The sequence below is a fragment of the Hyperolius riggenbachi genome, chromosome 3, assembly GCF_040937935.1.
Source record: "Hyperolius riggenbachi isolate aHypRig1 chromosome 3, aHypRig1.pri, whole genome shotgun sequence".
Lineage (NCBI taxonomy): Eukaryota > Metazoa > Chordata > Amphibia > Anura > Hyperoliidae > Hyperolius > Hyperolius riggenbachi.
In genome coordinates this window covers 301,428,403-301,450,370 of record NC_090648.1, presented here as the reverse complement: position 1 = coordinate 301,450,370, position 21,968 = coordinate 301,428,403, and the positions used below count along the sequence as shown (strand labels likewise).

General features: G+C 41.2%; 1 long non-coding RNA gene across 3 annotated transcripts in view; it reads left to right on the top strand.

Moving 5' to 3' along the window:
• Positions 1 to 21,968, top strand: part of LOC137561444 (uncharacterized) — a 411,299-nt gene that overhangs the window by 260,932 nt on the left and 128,399 nt on the right. The window lies entirely within an intron of this gene.

Here is a 21,968-nt window from a genome sequence, read left to right as displayed (position 1 = left end):
GCAGCTCAGTCAATAGTCTGGGGTGCTTAGAATAAATACAAATTTAATTTTCTGCAATAAGATAGAAACGTGTACAGAACATGGGTGCTAATGAGTCAGTACCTAAACACAGGTTACATTTTTTTTCTGTGGTTAAAGGCAAGCAGACCTGAACTTAGAACTTCCTCTCTGCTCTAAAAGATACACAACATCATAATAACCTTTAACCACTTCAGCCCTCAGGCAGGGGTAACACTTGTCTGCTTTCGTGTGCGTTTTCTGCACAGAAAAACTCATTTCAACTGAGAACTCATGTTAGTCAATGGGCTAGGTCACACTTGAATTCAGATTTTGCGTGCAGGAAAAAAACTGACATCTTGCACAATTTGTCAGTTTTCTCTATAAATTACATTAGCTGCTGTAAGGCTGAAGTCACACTTGTCCTTCAGTTTTCTGAAAAGTGTAGAAAACTGAAAGACAAGTGTGACCCCTGCCTCAGTCGTTTTCACTTTATGCATCCGAGCAATGTTCACCTCCCATTCATTAGCCTATAACTTTATCACTACTTATTACAATGAACTGATCTATATCTTGTTTTTTCCCGCCACCAATTAGGCTTTCTTTGGGTGGTACATTTTGCTAAGAGCTACCTTACTGTAATCATTATTTCTCAGTTTTCCGCCATTATAGTTTTAAAATAATACATGCCTCCATAATTAAAACCCACGTATTGTATTTGCCCATTTGTCCTGGTTATTACACCATTTAAATTATGTCCCTATCACAATGTACGGTGACAATATTTTATTTGGAAATAAAAGTGCATTTTTTCCATTTTGCATCCATCACTATTTACAAGCTTATAATAAAAAAAAAAATAGAAATAATTCATCTTTACATAGATATTTATAAAGTTTAGACCCTTAGGTAAATATTTATGTGTTTTGTTTTAATTGTAATGTTTTTTTTAATTATTATTAAACATTTTATGTGGGTATTTTTGGGAGGGAAGGGTATAAACAGTAATTTTTTTATGCAAATATGTTGATTTTTTTTTTTTTTACATTTAGATGTAGTTTTACTTTTTGAGTTTGTTTACATGACATCACTCTAAGCGTAACATGTACGCTTAGAGGGACGTAGGAGGCAGAAAAAGCAAGGCTTCCGCGAGAAGCTTTTGCTTTTTCTGCGGGGGAGAGGAATCAGTGATCGGGCATCATGGACCGATTCATTGATTCCTGGGCTAATGATCCGCAGCCGGGAGCGTGCGTGCACGCGCGATCGGCCACAGGAGCGCGCAGAAGTAACATATACGCTTAGAGGGGCGTAGGAGGCAGAAAAAGCAAGGCTTCCGAGAGAAGCTTTTGCTTTTTCTGCGGGGGAGAGGAATCAGTGATCGGGCACCATGGCCTGATTCATTGATTCCTGGGCTAACGATCCACGGCCGGGAGCGTGCGTGCACGCGTGCGATCGGCCAAGGGAGCGCGCGGGAGCGCACATGTCCTCCTTGACGTAGGTCTACGTCCAGGAGGACAAAGTGGTTAAAGTAAAACATTTCTTTGTTACAGCTGATACAAATCCTGCACTTAATCTGTAGTGTGATTAGTTGTTGTTTTCATGGAAGCAGACATAGGGTTAACATCCTGTGTTTACAAATTAGCAGCTCTGCATTTGCTGATGATTTTCCTAAACTGACACAGCTGAAGAGATCAAATTACAGTAGTGATTGGTTACAGATGAGGGAGAATTAGGCAGGCTAAACTCTAAATGCATACAGGGGGCATTTCTCTGTTTTGCTTCTGTCCAGTGGAAGAGTCTAGGTCTACTTTAAATCAATGTTTGAAGACTCAACAGCATCAGCAGGAATTTTTCCTGTGTAAGGCTACATGCACATACTCAATAACTGCTGTCTTTCTTTGATAACCCTAATCGATCATTAGGGTGACAATTCTGGAAACCAGTGCTATACAGAGACAGTGTTTGGATACAATGCTGTTTTACAGAGGAAAAGGAGGAACAAGTGAACAGAAACCTGTGGTGTGGAGGAGAAAAAAAATCAGTGAGCATGACTCATTTAGCAATCTGCCATTGTGGATAGCTACAGAACGTCAAGATCAAACTCTACATGCGCTAAATTCTTGCCCGCAATGACCCTAAACAATCATCTCGGCTAAGGTTTAAATTAAACAGCCTGTGTATAACACTTAAGATCAGCAAAAGCTCGGTATACAGAGGCGCCAAAGTAGAGTAAAACGTTTTAAAAACAGTTTGAAAGCAGAGGGGATGTTAGGGTGGACTTACCTCCCTCTTACAAAAAAGAAAACTCACTCGAGTCTCGATAAAACAGAATTGACAAATAATTTATTCAACTCCACAAATGCAACGCGTTTCGCGGATGTGACCCCGCTTCCTCAGGCAAAAATGGGAGCACAACTCAGTGGGTCAAGCAGTAGGTTTGAGCGCCTCTGTCGCGGGGTCGCGCCCGCGAAACGCGTTGCATTTGTGGAGTTGAATAAATTATTTGTCAATTCTGTTTTATCGAGACTCGAGTGAGTTTTCTTTTTTGTAAGAGGGAGGTAAGTCCACCCTAACATCCCCCTCTGCTTTTAAACGGTTTTTAAAACGTTTTACTCTACTCTGGCGCCTCTGTATACCGAGCTTTTGCTGATCTTCTAGTCCACCCTGGGTGGAGGGGTGCATCCCCATCTACTATCTACAGAGAGCGACTTCTTAACCTGAGTGGGGTCAGGTCCTAATGCTTCCCACCTGCATTTAAAGTGGTTGCCTATGGGTAACCCGTGTTTGTGAGTATATACACATAAAATTGTATTGAACTCTTCATTTTACCTGACAATACTGCACCATATTGGGCTCTCGATTATCTTCTTGTTTTTAAGCATAAGACTTAAGGCACAGACTTAAGTCTGTGGAAGTGTTCCACTGGGAATTTAGAGTCTGGGATCCTACTTAGCCTCTTCATAAGTATCATGAGATTTATTGAGCAAAGTAAAACCTAGATCTTTGCTGGACAATCTCCTTTTGAAATCCTGATTTACATAAACTATTTTCATAGAGACACGTCCTTGATCCTATACCTAACAACTTCTGGGTGACCTTGTTCAAATTTCAAACACTGATTCAACCATTAAACTGACAAAATTAAAAATGTTTCCAGCCAGGTATCATTTTACCATCTCATTAGTACTTGTATTACCTTCATGTGCTTATACAGGTGTTAAGGTTTCTGAGGCTCCAAGCAGAATCAAATTGGTGCCACCCTCCTGGTAATAATATGTAATATAGGTTTGCAACCAAAAGTGCACCCCACCCCCACTATAGGTAGCCAAGGTTTACTCCTAGTATAGGTAGCCAAGGTGTCATCCCTGGATAGGTAGCCACCCCCAGTATAGGTAGCTAAGGTGTCCCCAGTATAGGTAGGCATGGTGTTCCCACCCCCTTTGTGTAGGTAGCCACCCCAAGTATAGGTAGCCAAGGTGTCCCCACAGTATAGGTTGTCACCCCCAGCATAAGTAGCTAAGGTGTCCCCCTGAGTATATGTAGACAAGAAAAAATGTTGCAGCAGGTTAGTCTATTTTGCTATAATTGCAGCAAATTAAAATTGTACTAGTACTGTATGAATACCTAGTAATGTCAGTGCATGCTCCTAATGAGATGATGGATGGCATCATAGGAACATCTCCTCTTAGATCTGGACCAGAGCACCACTTTAACATTAATAGCAACGCCCCCATACATGCCCTTATCCCCAGAATTGCATCCTCTATAATAATCTTAGTGTCGCTGCATCCCTGTGTCCCTGTTATTTGCTACTGCGCATGTGCGCAGTACGGACAGCTGGACGGGACCAAGGAGTGAGGCGAGCGAGCGAGTGAGCTGGGCGCGCACAGTGAGTGCGAGTGTGGCAGGTGCGTGTGCACGCATGCGCACTGGCGGCGGCGGTATAAAAAAGACCTAGAGCCCATTTTTAAATGGGCTTGGGTCTACTGGTGGATTATAAAGGGGATCAGTGGCTACAACTTAAAATTTTTTTTTTTAAAAATACCATTTTGTTTTTGGGAAAATCTAATTTTAAGTTTCCAATGAAAAAGTATTTGTGATTAAATCCTGCCAAAACCTGACGATTTTAGCGGTTAATAACTAAGCCCCCGTGCATGCTATAAACACCAAATTTGCAGGATATGTTAACCACTTGAGGACCCACCCTTTACCCCCCCCTTAAGGACCAGCGTTAATTTTTGTGATCTGTGCTGGGTGGGCTCTGCAGCCCCCAGGACAGATCAGGTTTCATGCAGAGCGATCAGATCGCCCCCCCTTTTTCCCCCCTATGGGGATGGTGTGCAGGGGGGGGTCTGATCGCTCTGGTGGGCAGGCTTGTTGCGGGGGGGGGCACCTCAAAGCCCCCCCCGCGGCAAAATTCCCCCCTCCCTCTCCTACCTGCTCATCCCCGGTGATCGGGGCTGCACAGGACGCTATCGGTCCTGTGCAGCCAGTGACAGGACGTCCCCTGTCACATGGCGGCGATCCCCGGCCGCTGATTGGCCGGGGATCGCCGATCTGCCTTACGGCTCTGCTGCACAGCAGCGCCGTACAATGTAAACAAAGCGGATTATTTCCGCTTGTGTTTACATTTAGCCTGCGAGCCGCCATCGGCGGCCCGCAGGCTATTCACGGAGCCCCCCGCCGTGAATTGACAGGAAGCAGCCGCTCGCGCGAGCGGCTGCTTCCTGATTAATCAGCCTGCAGCTGGCGACGCAGTACTGCGTCGCTGGTCCTGCAGCTGCCACTTTGCCGACGCACGGTATAAGCGTGCGGTCGGCAAGTGGTTAACTATATAATTAATATATATAAGTATATATTAAAAGTTCAAAGGAAAAAAGTATACATGTAAATGCGGTAAATACATTAACTATCATTTACCGCATTTAAATGTATACTATTTTCCTTTGAACCTTTAAAATCAATTATCTCAAAAACTATAAGGCATTTTTTCCCTTGTTTCCACTGTTCTACTTAATATATCCTGCAAATTTGGTATTTATATCATGTAAGGGGGCTTTGCTATTAACCACTAAAGTTGACGGCTTTTCAGCTTATAATCATGGCTATTTTTTCCGTGATCACGGGCCAAATACGCAAAATAACGTCCGCATCCGTAATAGAATTCCTTGATCGATTCCCAATCACGGTTTCGGATCAAGATGTCGCATAGTGAAAAAATACTTCTGAATCATGGCTATGCCGTGATCACCGAGCGTAGCCGAGCATCATTAGTTCTAGTATATGCCAATGAAAAGCTAAGCTATAATGATATGATAAACACATACAAAATATTGATATAGTAATACAATAGATAATCTTCAGAGCAAACGTTTTTGGTAGCTAGCATACAGTGGCCTAAATTCACTATGATCATGCTGGAGATAATAAGGCAAGAGAAAAATTACCACAGCACAGTAAGAGAGTTGTCTTATCTCTTCATTCCTTAAGTTACCTCCTCTGTAGTTAAGTTAACTCCTCTGTAGTTATTTTCACACACATTTAATTAACAGCCTGTCTTTAACTTTAGAATTCTGGAGTTATTTTAAGGATTGAAGAGTTAACTTGAAGACAGAAGAGTTAACTTTAGGTTAGCCTGAGGTAAAATGTTTCCTGAATACTACGTGCCTCATCACCATGGTGATAACTATAGAAATATTATTAAAGACAGGAGATAAGCTTAGTGAATTGAGGCCAGTGTCAAAGTATCAGTAACGATGAGTGAAAATGGTGATATTCTTTTAGCATTAACTTTCGCAAAAAATAATGTAAAATTCGACTTTTGAGTGAAAATGCCTTCAAAAATGATTTTGTAATACGTTTGTGGATTTTCACATTTTAATGATTTTTCAAGTTATTTCATGTTTTTGCGAATTTTCACATCAGGAAAAAAAATGTGTTTCCTTTGACCATATTGCGAAAATACAATGTATTTTCCTGAATATACTCTCAAAATCAAAAATTTGCATGCAACACTGATTACTACCTGTAGAGGAAGACAGTGATTACTGCACCTTTTTATTGAAGCTTCATATATAACATATCTATATGAGCATGGAAGCCTGTAAACCTCCTATGCGATTGTGCTTTCTATATACCGGTATTAATTTGAATATTTCCAATTTCAATGCAAGCCTGACTAAATAGCTACCCTTTTGTGTTTCATTTTTTTTTTAACCAGGTGTATTTCCATTCCATGCATAGTCCCTGATGGCTATCAGCATTTCTGTTTTTTGTACTTTACTGCGACAAAGCCAATGAAATTACACACAAAAAAAAAGAAATCAAGCCACAAGATATTCATAGAGGATAACAGAGTGGCATTTTTCCACTTAAGCTGTGCTAATTTCCATAGGAGCAGTATGTGGCCATTCATGACAGTGGGCACAGATGAATAACTACTTTGAGTAGATATCACAAAACAAAAGGAACAGCTTTGCCACTACTATTACACTGCAAGCAAAGGCCTTATACTCTGAGAAAAGTATAGTCTATAAATGTTCACAGTGCTAGTTTGCCGGAAAATGTTACGTCTGCTATTTAACCCAACTTTAGCTAAAGCTTATTTTAGTTTAGATAGCATGGGGAATGATTAGAGCCTGTTTTGAAGTTTCTACTGCTGTAGGTTTTCCTGTTCGGCAGTTTTCCCCACACTTCATGCCCTGTAAGCAGTGTAGTAGGTCTCTTTTAAAAGAACAGAAATATTAATGCTTTGTTTAGACTGGATAATATTTTTCGGTATTATTGTCGTACTTACATAATTGTCGTTTACTTTCTCAACTCCCAGGGTAACCTGGTAGGCAGCCTTATCCTGATGGAAAATTGCCACCATCACGAAAATCGTAAAATTTAAAATACTGTACCTGTAAACATATACAAATAAGTAGTATGTTTCTTCAAGAGTAAAGTGTGCCATAATTTACTTTTCCCCTATGATGCTGTCACTTTTCTCAGGGTTTTTTTTATTTTCAAAAGTACTCTGTGACTGGCAGTTGTTCATTCCAACTGCCAAAAAAGTGTGCAGCAAGCAGGGAAGCTGGCCAGCATCATTGCATAAATCCTTTTCAGGTAATGTCTTTATAAAGAATAAAAGCCTTGTTGAGAATCCCCCATGAAGAGATGGACTAGTCCAAAACCTGTCGGTTCTGTCAGATTTCCTACTGTAAGTGACAGCAACATAGGAAAAGGTAATTTATGGCTCATTTTACTGAGGTATACTTACCTTGATGTTCTAAAGATTCTTCAGATCCCTCCAGGCAACTGAATTATTTCATACTTGGGAAGCACGGTGGCGTAGTGGTTAGCTCTCTCGCCTTGCAGCGCTGGGTCCCCGGTTCGAATCCCAGCCAGGGCACTATCTGCAAAGAGTTTGTATGTTCTCTCCTGTCTGTGTGGGTTTCCTCCGGGCACTCTGGTTTCCTCCCACATTCCAAAAACATACGGATACGTTAATTGGCTCCCCCTAAAATTGGCCCTAGACTACAGTACTTACACTACATAATATAGACATATGACAATGGTAGGGATTAGATTGTGAGCTCCTTTGAGGGACAGTTAGTGACAAGATATATATATACACACTGTACAGCGCTGCGTAATATGTCGGCGCTATATAAATACTAAATAATAATAATACTTCCAAGGGACCCCTGCAAAGTTTTTTGGGGCAGTGCGTTGACTCCCCTGTTCTGGTTGGCATTCTCCTCCATTAGTACTAGGCTCCATACACTCTCATCTTCATCCTCACAGAGGCGCCTTCTCTTCTGTGACCCAATGCATGTTATTACTTAATAACTATCACTGAAAAAATGCAGACAGTAAAGATGAAAGATGAGAATGCGCAGTGACACAGCCTAACAAAGGAGCACACCAGCCAGAACAGGTGAGTCACTAGTATGCCAAAAAACTTTGCAGAGGCCCCTGGGACCACAGTAAAGTTGGGGGAGACCTGCAGGTAGACACAGCTCACTTGGGGCCCTGAGTCAATTGCCCAGGCTGCCCTTATGGTAGCTCCGGCCTTGCGCTTAGCCTCCTGTGCATCTTGCTGCTGTATACCCCAATCCTGGCCATGACTGGGACCAGGCAGGGCCCAGTGCATACACAGTACAGCCAGCATGCACCCATGTATCATACTCCTATACGGCTGTGCACTGCAGGCACGACCCAGAGCATCCTGTGCATGCACAGTTTGGAAAGAATCAGAACTGCCCATTCCCAGGATGCTCCTGGAGATGGCTGCGGCAGCCATGCGGGAGCTAGTACTGAGAAGGTGCATGTATGGACAGCCCATGTGTCCTGAAGATCTGACCAGAGTTGCAAATGAGGGCATTAAGAGATGAGACAGAGTGACAGACGAAAGCCGTAACCTAGAGGAGTCTTAATGGCCTCTAGAACATAGAAGTAAGTATATATTAACACTTTTTTTTAATTCTCCTCAGGTTTACTTTAAGTAAAATTAGCTTTGTTGAATTTATCTCCCTTTCACATTAAGAAATATACCATTGATGCCTCAACATTGTTTTTGCTAACTACTTTTTGAGCATTATTAATTTTGCTGTCTGCAACATGTCATTATGAAGAAGGAACAGCAAGCTCAGTGCACATTTTGATATTGTTGAACTTAAAAATGGAGTTTACAGAATCTGAAGGTTGAAATGCTAAACATAGTTTCACCAATTACTTCATTGATTTGGATGGATTTGATTAGTCTGTACAAAGTTGATACAAAACATAACATTAATACTGAACAGACATGTGTACACTGTGTGCCAATTAAGAAAAGAAAAACCAAAACGAATAAAACGGATAAATACCGTGAGTTACATTCCTTACTCTAATAAAAGTGCAACAGCTAAAAATAGAATAGTGTGTTCTGGAGCATAAAAGGAAGAGTTAAAAGAGCTTTCATACAAGGAGCATTGGTCTACTGATTACTGCCATGGCAACACAGCAGCAGCAGCTTCCAGTTTCACAGTGTTTATCTGCGATGATAAGTAGCAGAAATGCTTTGCTGAAAATCCTGCATTGTTCATTACCATCTGAAACTCTGACCTTTATAATTTCAGGATGTTATGAAAAATAGCCATGAAAAACAAGCTTAGCGAAAGCTACATCTTGAATCCTTCTCCTTCCTTTGTAATAAATGCTCTTTATTCTGTAGGGCCCAAAGTTTTCACCTTTTTTCCTCGAAAAATAATTTTTAAATTTGTGCCAAACTTTTTATTTAGTAGGCATGTTTTAGGACATTTTGAACAAAAAGTTTTCTAAGGCTACATTCACAGTGGGGCGTTGCGGTGTGACATAAAAGCCACATTGTAGTGTGGAAAGTTGCATTTCAAAACCTATGTGAGGTTCACAGTGTGGCTAGTGGGATCTAATGGAATGTGGTGTCCCATCTGTTACCACATAATGTGTACGCTAACTGTATGCAATGCAATGGTACTATAAGGTGCAGTGTGACTTTTTCTTTCATTGTGTTGTGTTCCTGACTTTTTGCTTAACCGCATCTGGGCGTTGGTAATTGAAATCTATGCCCTGTTTGGGACCAGTTATCCCTGCCAGGGTGTAGATTTCAATGACCACACTGCATGCTCCAGCCCATTGTGTCGCTATCCCGTCGCTGCAGCCCACTCGCTTCTGCCATCACTATGACAGTAGAGCTGTCAGGAGTCAATTTCATTGGCTCCTGACCCTGTGATCACTTCATAGCAACAGTAGAGCAGCACGAACAATGAGAGCAATGGGTCTGTGCAGCGTTATGTTGGTGAGCCCCATTTTTGTACCAGAAAGTCTCTGCTGGTACTTAAAGAGACACTGAAGCGAAAAAATATTGATGATATAATGAATTGGTTGTGTACTATGAATAATTACTAGATGATTATCAGCAAAGAAAATATCCTCATATTTTTATTTTCAGGTATACAGTGTTTTTTCTAACATTGCGTCATTCTCTAATATGTGCAGATTACACAACACTCAGCATTCAAAATAATTCTTTCAGAGCAGTCTGTGAACTAATGATTTCTCCTCTGGCAGAGGAAAAGTAATTAGTTCACTTACAGTTGAGATAATTAAAGTCAGATAACAGCCCTCTCCACGACTTTGAAAGTCATAGAGATGAATGGTTTTTTTTGCATAGAGATAACAACTAGAGTTTCTTAAAGAGACACTGAAGCGAAAAAAAAAATTATGATATTATGATTTGTATGTGCAGTACAGCTAAGAAATAAAACATTAAGATCAGATACATCAGTCTAATTGTTTCCAGTACAGGAAGAGTTGAGAAACTCCAGTTGTGTTATCTCTATGCAAACAAGCCATTAACTCTCCGACTAAGTTTAGTCGTGGAGAGGGCTGTTATCTGACTTTTATTATCTCAACTGTTTTCTTTTCCTCTGCTAGAGAAGAGGTCATTAGTGCACAGACTGCTCTGAAAGAATCATTTTGAATGCTGAGTGTTGTGTAATCTGCACATATTATAGAATGATGTAATGTTAGAAAAAACACTATATACCTGAAATTAAAAGTATGAGAATATTTTCTTTGCTGCTAATCTTCTAGTAATTATTCATAGTACACAACCAATTCACTATATCATATTTTTTTTCCGCTTCAGTGTCTCTTTAACTCTTCCTGTACTGGAAACAATTAGACTGATATATCTGATCTTAATGTTTTATTTCTTAGCTGTACTACACATACAAATCATAATATCATCATTTTTTTTTCGCTTCAGTGTCTCTTTAAGTGGTTAATTAACCAGCTTCCTGCTAATTAATCAGCAAATGCAAGCTTTGATAATGTCAGTTTCTTTCTTTCCTTGGGTCAGAGGAAATGTGTTAGCAATGTTTTTCATGTTAGAATTTTCCAGCCTCATCTGCAGGGCTGGATTTGTACTTTGCCCGCACCCAAGGCCTGCTGTCACCTACTGCCCTCCCGCCAATTTTGTCCAACACCCTGACTAGCAATGGTTGGTTTGAATGAGCTCCCCTCTACTTTGCTTCTCTTCCCCCCATTTGACAAAGAAGCAGTGCGTGTTCTGTCCAATCCTTGTAATTTTGTACTCCTGCCTGGAAGCGCAGCAGCTGATAGCAAGATCTGTGTGCTCACTAATTACATAATTGCAAGTCTATCTGATAATTTGTCCTGCAGCCAGCAATGATATCAGTTAGCTTCAATGAGGTGTAAATATGCATTCATATGACATCAGACCAGTCTTATAGTGATTCATTTTCATGTTTTACTGTGTTTTATGTTTTATGTTTTTAAACAAAAATGTAATTTTAAGAATATCCAACTTTAAAAACAGGAGATTTAAAAAAAATCAAATAATCCTAACTACTCAATTCAATAGGATGTGCTTGAAAATAGGGTCTTACTGTGATACTTCTGGAGAACTACATACACATGAACAATCAATAATAGGTTTCATTATGAAGTAATTATATTTTATTTACCAGGAGGTTCTCCAGTTGCTGGTGGGAACAGCACAACCTGCCATGAAGATGCACACTGGTTCTGCTGATTCAAAGTCTCCTGTTGAACAATTTGGGTCCCGGTTGATGCTTAGGAGCAGGGACAAATGACAGATTGACAGCTTGTCACCAACTTCTGCCTTTTGTTTTCTGTTAGAAAACAACCTGGGATAGGTTTAAATTATGTCCATGAAAGCACACTGTAGAAATATTTCCACTGACGAACTAACGTGTTAACAAAGAAAGAACAAACTGAAAGAACTGGGTTTAAAAGAAAGAACTGGGTTAATAAGCATAGCACACAGACATATAGACTCCACTGGGTTGCAATCTCTATGACCCTGTACGAACGTTTTAACTACTAAAGTCATATAAACTTTAATTTTACATCTATAGGTTGCAAATTCTATACTGGTTTGAAGCAGAGCTACAACATATCCTATATAATTATTAAGATCACAATTACCCGAGGTACCAAAACCCCATGTTTCCATTAAAGTTGCTTCACTCCTTTTGGGTGTGGAGGAGGATAAACTTGTGGGTGTTGGTAGCACTGGAGAAACTTGTCCTGTGCCCATGCCACAATTTCTCTTGTCCGCTTGGTAATTTTTTCAACAAAGAGAACAAGGATACGTGTGGCACTCCCCTGTTGTAGCGGATAGCGACAAGTAAAAACAATAATCCGTTGTATTAAGGAAAAAGAGATGAATGAACCGGCACCAGATGCTTGACTGGCAGGTCGGGAACCCTGGGTGCAACACGACTGTGCCTCCAGACAGCAAATTATCCAGTGTTTCAAAAGAACAAATTCCGGGCACCAGTAGATTGCAGTCACCCTTTATTGGTTCCCAACACCCCCCAAAAACATGCACATCAAATCTTAGGCCTTACAGCCGTTTCGCAGAGTAATCTGCTTCTTCAGAGGCAAGATAGTACAAAATTGTGACAAGAACAAAAAATATATATACATAGCGTAAATCAGGTCTTACCCGCCGCCTCCAAAGCCTCCCACTGCCGAGCGCGGGCCAGAATGAAGCGCCGCCCCGAGCCGGGCCATCAGTCCACGAGGGAACACGCCCCCTTACCTGGGAGCGTGTATCGGGATTTCCCCGTACGTCACATGACAGCCATCATGTGACCCAAAGAGACTTACGTCGCTTCCCTCGCATGCTGGTTGATCCCCGGTATTAGTGAGAGTCTGAAGCGTACTAGCGTAACCTAGCAACCAGGCACGCGCAGTAAGACCTGGAAAAGAACATATATACGTAATTAAAAGCTCATGGTAGTATTATATTCAAAATACATAGATGTCTTTTATGAAAAAACTTATATATGAAAAAAGAGGAGAAGAGCATTTCGGACATAAAAACAGATTCAACTCCAGCATGTCCAATATACATACCCAGGGGTAAATACGGGGGACTTGAAACACAAGTAAAAACAAGAGGTAAACAGGTACTCTCACCAGCTCCACTCTGATCCCCGCTGTTTCGTTGCCGGACATGTGCTCTGCGGAAAACCGTAGGAGAAAGGATCCTGTAATGTTGCAATGGGAGAGAAAAAGAGACTCCGGGCACCTTCCGTCCTTTAGTGCATTTATTGCATCAAGTGTAGCACATAACAGCATACATTGGGGTCCAACCTGTGGTCATCTGTGTTCAAAACCTGGGTGGTGGCGGTGAGATGAAGGTGGGGTGGGGGTGTTGGGCACCAGTGTGGGAGCCGCTTGATAATTTTGCCTAATGTCACCCCTCCAAAGCCCATGGGTGTTAAAAGAATAAAAAAAAATATTACTGTAGAATTTCTATCCATTACGATTAAATATTTCAGAATATAAAAATAGCATTTTTACTAGCTTTTCACAACAATTACTTCCTTCAGTTTACATATGTGCTGATATCACAATTAAAGGGTTAAACTTTAAGTTTCTTCTGCAGGCATGGTACAGAACTGGATCAGAACACTATAGAAGTGGATATTACATCCAACGTATATATTATTTTGTAGGCTTGTGCAGCTATCTGACATTGTGTTATTTTCTCATACTGGCCCATATGCAATTCACTTTTTCTCCTAAGTTTTCTCCTATGTGATATTTTTAAATGTGTTAATAAAATGCATTTTAAGCCACCAGCAAGAAAGAAAATGCTCAAAATTATTTTGATAGTCATTTTTAATTTACTGTTTGGTACTTTTTTAATGGAAAAGTGCTGGAAAGTTATTTTAATTTGAAGATGAAAAATTATCTCCTAGGAGAAAACTCAGGTGAAAAAGGGAATTGCATATGGCCCCCAGTGTCTTACTTTCTTTGAAATGGAAAGGACTCCATCAGTGCTTCAACAATGAAAGCATTTCATGATAAAGGTGAAAGTAAAGGTACATTTCAAAGGAGGTAAGAGTCTGTGTGACTGAATAGTATAGTGTCTTTATACATTAGCCATAACAGGTATTGCTGGTAACAACATTTTTCTGATATCAGCAGATCAGCTCCATGACTATTACTGGACCATAACTCCCTCGTTAAATGTATCAACATTTCCCTGAATTCTCAAATGTTTAGGTGAAATGCTCTTTTTACACAATCAGAACACCACAAAATTATACAAAAGTATAATAGTAATTAAAATTGATCAAACATGTTGGAGGAGCCATGAAGAGGAGAACTTTGGTAAATATTTGCTGCTTTTCAAACATAAACCTCAATGAAGGGGTGCTGTTAATGCTGCTTTTTCGGATTTGGGTAAAGGTCAAAATCCGAATATGTCATGTCATGAATATTAGTCAGTTTGGAAACTGAACAACAACAATGTTCATGGAAAGCTTATTTGGGCTTGGCAAGCTATCCCATAATGCCCTGGAACATTGAAGAGTTGCTGTGGATAAACAGGAGACTCTGGAAACAGTGCTTGCTGTGCCAAGTATCTGATTGGATCTGTGGCTTTCCTTGTATATGGCCTTACTCAGCAGTTTAAATAACTGACATTTTCTACATAGAGAATGTGTATTCTAGCTAGTTAAATCACTACTGTTGATATAATAGGTAGATTTGCTATTGCAGCATATTACATAAGGTAATGAGCATCACTGGTGCTTTTCTGCTTTGTACAACTCCTCCTCCCCTTCCTCTTCTTCCTCTTCCTCTTATTCTTCCTCTTCCTCCTCCCCTCCTCCTCCTCTTCTTCCTCCTCCTCCTCTTCTTCTTCCTCCTCCTCTTCTTCCTCCTCTTCATCATCATTATCATCATCATTGCTTTGTTCTGTGGCTCTTATTCTGCTATAATGGCAGCTTCAATATATTATAATATATTAGACCAGGTATTTGGGAGCAAAACTGCCTGTCTGCTTAGCATATCACTCAATTACGTATTACTTTTTATTATTAGCAGCAGAATTGCATTTTACTGTAGGGCTTATTCTACTATATTTCCAATACAGTTTTGTGTGTATTGAATTACTGTCACATAATACACCCAGTTATAAAAATAGATTATTGTTTCTGTAGTGTCTGATTTCCAAGTTAATGCTAATGTTGAAATAAAAGGAAAAATAAAAAAGGTAAGGACAATAATTTAGTGTTTGTGTATTGTAGTTACACAACCCGTCCAATTATTTAGCGTGTCTGTGATTTCTTCACAGAATCTTACTGTCTGGGTATTTTGGATTCCTACCAAACCATGGTCATCTGCAACAGCCTTCAGCAAAGCAATACTTGTAAATGGAACAGAAATCTTAAAATGCCCCGCAATGGAAAAAACTAATTGAAGCCCATGTTGGGCTAAATTTGCTGCTGCTGCTACTGCTGGGCATCCTCGAGATGTTCGTTGTTTTTAGGGTCCTTCCTGTTCCCTGTCCCTTTACTGTTTGAATGGCCCCTTCAGTAAAATAATCTAGAGAAAGTGCCCATGGTCATGCATCAACAATTCTGAACTGGACATGGGCGAGTTGTGAACTGCACAAGCCCAATAAAAGGAAGCTTGAGCGCCAGCATACTTGGCTTAGTGGCTCTTCTGCCTTCTCTTCTGCATCTCTAACACACAACATCACAATAGATGTCATCGTACTGTTATGCTGCCAGTTTGTGGAACTGTAGCCGCTAATGTATTGTAAATGCTGTCAGTATGTGTAATGGCCGTATATACCGTATATACTCGCATATAAGCCGACCCGCATATAAGCCGACCCCCCAACTTTTCCCTGAAAAAACAGGGAAAAATGATTGACCCCCATATAAGCCGGGGGTAGGAAATGCTGGATTGGTGCAGCCCCCCAGTGTGTCCCAATATAGCTAGTATAGTGCCCAGTATAGGTAGGTAGTGTCCAGTATAGCTAGTATAGTGCCCAGTATAGCTAGTAAAGTGCCCAGTATAGCTAGTAAAGTGCCCAGTATAGCCAGTATAGTGCCCAGTATAGGTAGGTAGTGCCTCAGTTTAGCTAGTATAGTGCCCAGTTTAGCTAGTATAGTGCCCCAGTATGGCTAGTAAAGTGCCCAGTTTAGTTAGTATAGTGCCCAGTTTAGCCAGTATAGTGCCCAGTTTAGCCAGTATAGTGCCCAGTTTAGCCAGTATAGTGCCCAGTTTAGCTAGTATAGTGCCCAGTTTAGCCAGTATAGTGCCCAGTTTAGCCAGTATAGTGCCCAGTTTAGCTAGTATAGTGCCCCAGTTTAGCTAGTAAAGTGCCCAGTTTAGCCAGTATAGTGCCCAGTTTAGCTAGTATAGTGCCCAGTTTAGCCAGTATAGTGCCCAGTTTAGCTAGTATAGTGCCCAGTTTAGCTAGTATAGTGCCCAGTTTAGCCAGTATAGTGCCCAGTTTAGCTAGTATAGTGCCCAGTTTAGCTAGTATAGTGCCCAGTTTAGCGAGTATAGTGCCCAGCATAGGTGGGTAGTGCTCCCCCCCCCGCTCCCCCCGCGGCCGCCGCTGCTATTTTACCTTCTTAGACAGCGGCCGCTTCCTAATCCGCGTTCCTCTTCTTTCTCAGTGTCAGTGTATCACAGCAGCGCGCCGGGCGCTGCTGCTGTGACGATGCAGGGGGCAGGAAATAGCGCGGCTCCCTATAACGGCGATCTGTATCGCCGTTACCAAGGGAACCGCTCTTTCCTGCCCCCTGCATCGTCACAGCAGCAGCGCCCGGCGCGCTGCTGTGATACACTGACACTGAGAAAGAAGAGGAACGCGGATTAGGAAGCGGCCGCTGTCTAAGAAGGTAAAATAGCAGCGGCGGCCGCGGGGGGAGCGGGGAGGGGGGGGGCGCGGACCACCCGACCACCCACCACCCACCACTCACCACTAGACCACCAGGGAAGACTCGCATACAAGCCGACCCCCCAACTTTTGACCCCCTTTTTGGGGGTCAAAAATTCGGCTTGTATGCGAGTATATACGGTATGTAAAATGTACAACTGCCATTACGTACTTGCCCAAGCCATGTGTACCACAAGCAATTCCGAGTACGGCACCACCGTACTTGGCGAATAAATCCATCTTGTATTTTGTATCTTGTAAAATGAAAAATGTGTATGAATGCTTTCACTGGGCATTTGTGGTTCAGAAATTTCACATGCACAGTTCATAACAACAAGTTCACCGCTCAGGTGAACATCCGAGAGGCTGTGGAGGGAACAAGGAACAGAGGAACAAAGACCCCAAAGACAACAAGCAGTTAGAAGATGGTCAGGGGTAAGTGAACTACCTTGGGAAAGAACGTCCAGAAAAAATGGATCTCTAAATATGTGCTCATATGCATTTAAAATGTTCTTTTTCATGATAGTGGTCCTTTAATGTCCCCTCTAGTTAGGCCATTTTTTTTTACTCACCATAGGAAATCATGCATTTTATTTTGGTTAAATTAGGTGTGTTTGTTGAGGAGAAAGGGGTATCTTAACTTATGGGGCACTCTTCAGCAGTAAAGTAGGATGCGCCTATAGTAGTATAACATGACTAAAGTACTATGTATCATTCGGGAGTTTTAGCAACACCCCTTTAAAGCTTTAAGAGGATAGTAAATGCACTAAGGGAAACTATTTTCAGTGTTGTGCTATAATTTTATAGCATCGAAATTTCATTTTAGAAATACAAAAATGATTGCTGTGTGTGTGTGTGTGTGTGAGTATGTGTGTGTGTGTGAGTATGTGTGTGTGTGTGTGTGTGTGTGTGTGTGTGTGTAACATCCCTTTTATTAACACCACAAAGCTGTAAATTGAAGGATTTGCACCTTTCTAAAGTAGCACTTGAGCCACATAATATTAACACATAACACTGCTTCTTTTCCTTTATTTTCAAACATCAATATTTTCCTCAGAGATGTGCTGGGCTTCCCCTGCTCTGTTGTTGCTTTTGGCTGCTGCAGCCACTCTCCTGTGGCAGAAAACACACCAGAATCATGTACAATACAGCAGAAAACATGATACTGAAGCTGCACTTTTTAGGAATTTTATGATTTTCTGCTTCATGCCTCAGTGAAACATATATTTTTTTTTCTTTGGAGACTGTTAGGCAATTCATGTCTGACAGCCTTTACTGGAAGTCTGTCATTGTTAGCACACTTGTCACTACTGGTAATATGTATTTAACTAAGACTAACTCATTTTGTAACTAGTGTAGGGATGAGCGCATAAGATTGCTTGATTTCATGGTGAATCTGACCCACTCTTGCAAATTTTTGTGAAATTGGCAGTCGATTTTGCCATGTGCCTGTGTTGGACGAGACCAAGGAATCACGTGGATTTTCCTATTAAACGATTGTACATCATACCATATCAACATTGTCACAATTTTTTTTTTATTTTAGCTCTTAGTAATGATCAAAAGAAGAGATTTATTGATTGTTTCCTCTTAATTTTTGATTGTTTCACTTAAATGTATGATCATTTTGTCTAATCCAATGTGCAAGTTTTGTGAACCTGGTTTGTGTGATTCTCACTGATGGATTAAAAGTTTGGAGAGTATTTTGTGAACTTGCCAGCTATAATTATGCTGACCCCAAAACTAAGATTAACATCTCCACATTTCTGTGGCATTGGCATTTCTGATAAGAAATCTGAAATCTGAAATCAAATTTACTGATATTGGGTAATTTTACCTCAATCACAGAACTTGGAAGCATTGGACCAATCAGATAAGGCAGATTTTTTTCTGCAAAAATCAGATCACTGCGGTTATTTTAGACCAATCACAAGACTTATTTTCCGTTTTTTCCAATTTCCTTTTCTGATTTCCTTTTTTCCAAATTTCCTTTTTGCATTCTCTGGTGCAAAAAATGACTAATAAAATACTTCTCGAAAATTGAAAACGGGAAATTGAAAATCGGAAAAATGGAAATTGGCATTGGCGGAAATTGTGGAATTGTGGCGAAAATGGAAATGGGCATTTCAGACCATCTCTACACTTCACCATAATCCAAATGCAACGTTAGTGTGTGTGTTGCTACCAGCAACTCAAGTATAGGTGTAGAAAATGTCTATCAGGTATACCTGCACAATTAACTGGATTGACTGCAACTGGAATTGAAAAGGTCATTTTATTAACATTAAAAGACAAAAATATTTATACAATGCCGATATACAGTATGTTTATTGCAAATATTTACTGACCGTGGGAGTTTAAAAGGGTGTTACAGGACTAAAAATGTATAATTTGGTCATCTTCATTTATTCTCTGTGACACTTTATCCCCTTGAAACCTAACAGATGTAAACTACGTAGGCTGTTTGCCTAATTAAATGAAGGCATGACTGGATCTAAAAACCACACAAGTTTAATTGGTCACAGAAACCTGTTTAATGTACACATGTTTGACTTTAAAGGAATATTGCAGCAGCTTTCCCTCATATGCAGGTCTGCTCTTCTCAGCCATTCATGGCGAGTCTGTAAATTATTATCGGATTCTATAGAGAGATGTACATGGAAATCTCACTGTCTCCATGCCTGATACTGAAGAGCATTTTCCATGAACATATTGCTTGCTCTATTACAAGCTTTATGACAGTGACCTGGATGTATTAATGATGGGAAAAAAAGTGGAAAGAAACCTGTGCTGGATTCTGAAGAAATGTGCTACTAGGTGGCAAAAGTTTGACATTTTTCTTGGGGTAATTTATAAATATAGTGAAGATTGCTGAAAGGTTAGTGGAACAGAGTTTATTTCCAAACTTTTGTTTTCCATGCATTTTAGTAGGGGGGCTTTTTGGACCATTGTAGCCCCTTACACACTCCAATGAGTTCTGGTTCACCATGAGCTTGCTGGTTAGTCTGTACTTCTGGGTGTTTCAAGTCCTACTCCATAAAGCCAAATTAATCCATGCCATGCACTGATGAGGATCAACCAATCCGAAACAGTCTGTATGCACGTTGGATTATTAAGGCTCTGTACTAACTGCAAGCTGATACATCATTGCATTCCAGCGGTTCTGGAGGTGTATTTAGCTTCTAAGTGCGACAATGGTAAATTTGCATATATTCAGCAGTGATGCACTGGGAGACTGTAACGATTGGTGTCAGCACACAGAGAGAATCTGATCATTGATGATCTGCAGAATAATAAATAATACAGATGTATACTTGATTATGGATGATCTGCAGAATCACCAATAATACAAGTATGACTAACCTCTGGACACCTAATGAAGTGTAAGTGTTTGGTGCAACTGTAGGCTATCTCCCGTGGGGCGGGAGATACAGAGAACTTCGGCCAGAGACCACCTGAGGAGCAGGTGGCCCACGGCTGTGCAGGGACTATCTCCTAAGAGAGGGGATAGGGATAATCTGGCAGCCAGTGATTCCCTGGTAAACTGGGAATCAGACTGTACTGCAGCCAGGGGACTCCTAAAGGATAGAGGCCACTGACTGCACTGCAGGAAGGACTCTCTGAGGAGCAGGAGGTCCTTGCAGCTAACTGACACTTGGTGGAATAGTGTCACGGGTAGTACAGACAGACTGAACACTCGAGGGATAAGTGACAGCCAGAGAGGTCGGGCAGGCCAGGTCGTCAACAAACGAACGGATAAGGTACACAGACAGAAGGCTGATTTGGTAACCGGGTACAGGCAAGGTTGGCAACTGGTAGGCAGATAGGCAGAGGTACCGAATCATAAGCAAGAGAGAGGTCGACAGAGCAAATGGTCATAACACATATAAAGCACAATCCTAGTCTGAGGTGTGAGGTCCTTGGTCTCGACACCTGTTATGATCGCTTCTGCAGCGTTTACTGCTGACTGCAGTGGTATTGCAAACCAAGCAGTTCTAATGTCATTACATGCATTTGCTTGCATAGTTTGGTTTGCACTTAAACTAGTTGCTGATTCCATCTGCAGTCGCTCTGAAGTTAATGACAGTTTAATATGCTTTTGTGTAAACAAACATTGTCTGCTGCAATGGAGGGGCAATCCCTTTCCTGCAGGCTGCATATCATTGTCTGCCTTTTCCTGCTATCAGCCTGTGATTAATTACCATTCACTTGTGTGGGAATCTGCAGGTCTGCTCCCATTGGATGACCTCAGTATAAAGAACTGCTTCCTGCAATGCCTCATGGGCTACCATAGTCTCAGATCCTGTCTGTTACTCTGCCCGTGCCCCACCTCGTTCCTAGTCCGTGTGGACTGCGCTGACTCCTGCGAAGGGGTCAGCGAGTCCTCCTAGTTCTGCTCTTGTTTCTAGAAGTTGTTACTTTGCTTGTCTTGTGTCATATATTGGTTCATCGCCAATATATACGCATACTTGCACGTTTATTATTTTCCTTGTATTCGTGTTACGTTGATACATCAGTGTCGCTGATATATACGTACACGAACTGTTTATATCCTGTGTTCCGTTAGTCAGCGTTCCAGCACGCTGAGCTAGTTATCCTGTTCCTGGTCCTGTTTGTGGATTGCGTTCATCTCTGCGAAGAGATAGCGAATCCTTCTGAGTCCTGTTCCCTGTATTACTCCAGTCTTAGTTAGAGTTCCTGCTTATGTCATATATCGGTTCATTGCCGATATATACATATGTTAGTCAGACGTTACAAATAGTTTCATTGATAGCTGTAATTGTAATACGCTAGGAAATCATACTTATTGTATATTTATCTGTGTTACGTTCATCTATCTTGATCCTGCTATTTCCTGACTATCCTGTCCTGTCTTGGTGAGGCACGCCATCGCTGCAAACGCATTGACTACCTCATTCCAGTCTGTTTTATTGTTGACGCTTGCTGTCACTAAGTAGTGGCTAGTTAAGCAAGCGTTCATTCTGTCTACCTGTCCTGATCTCCTCAGTCCTGGTTTATGCGTCTCAGCACTACTTGCGCTGAGACGTTATTACGAAAGTGTTGTTTGTGGCTGTTCGGATCTGCACCGGCTCTGTGCACCACAATCTCCTATTGGAGTCAGTCCTCTCCTCCACTAAACTGGGGATATCCTGATTCCTTGTGCTGGTGTGTGTACCCCCTTCACGTCAGCTTATGTGTTGCATGCTGACGGTGGAGATTA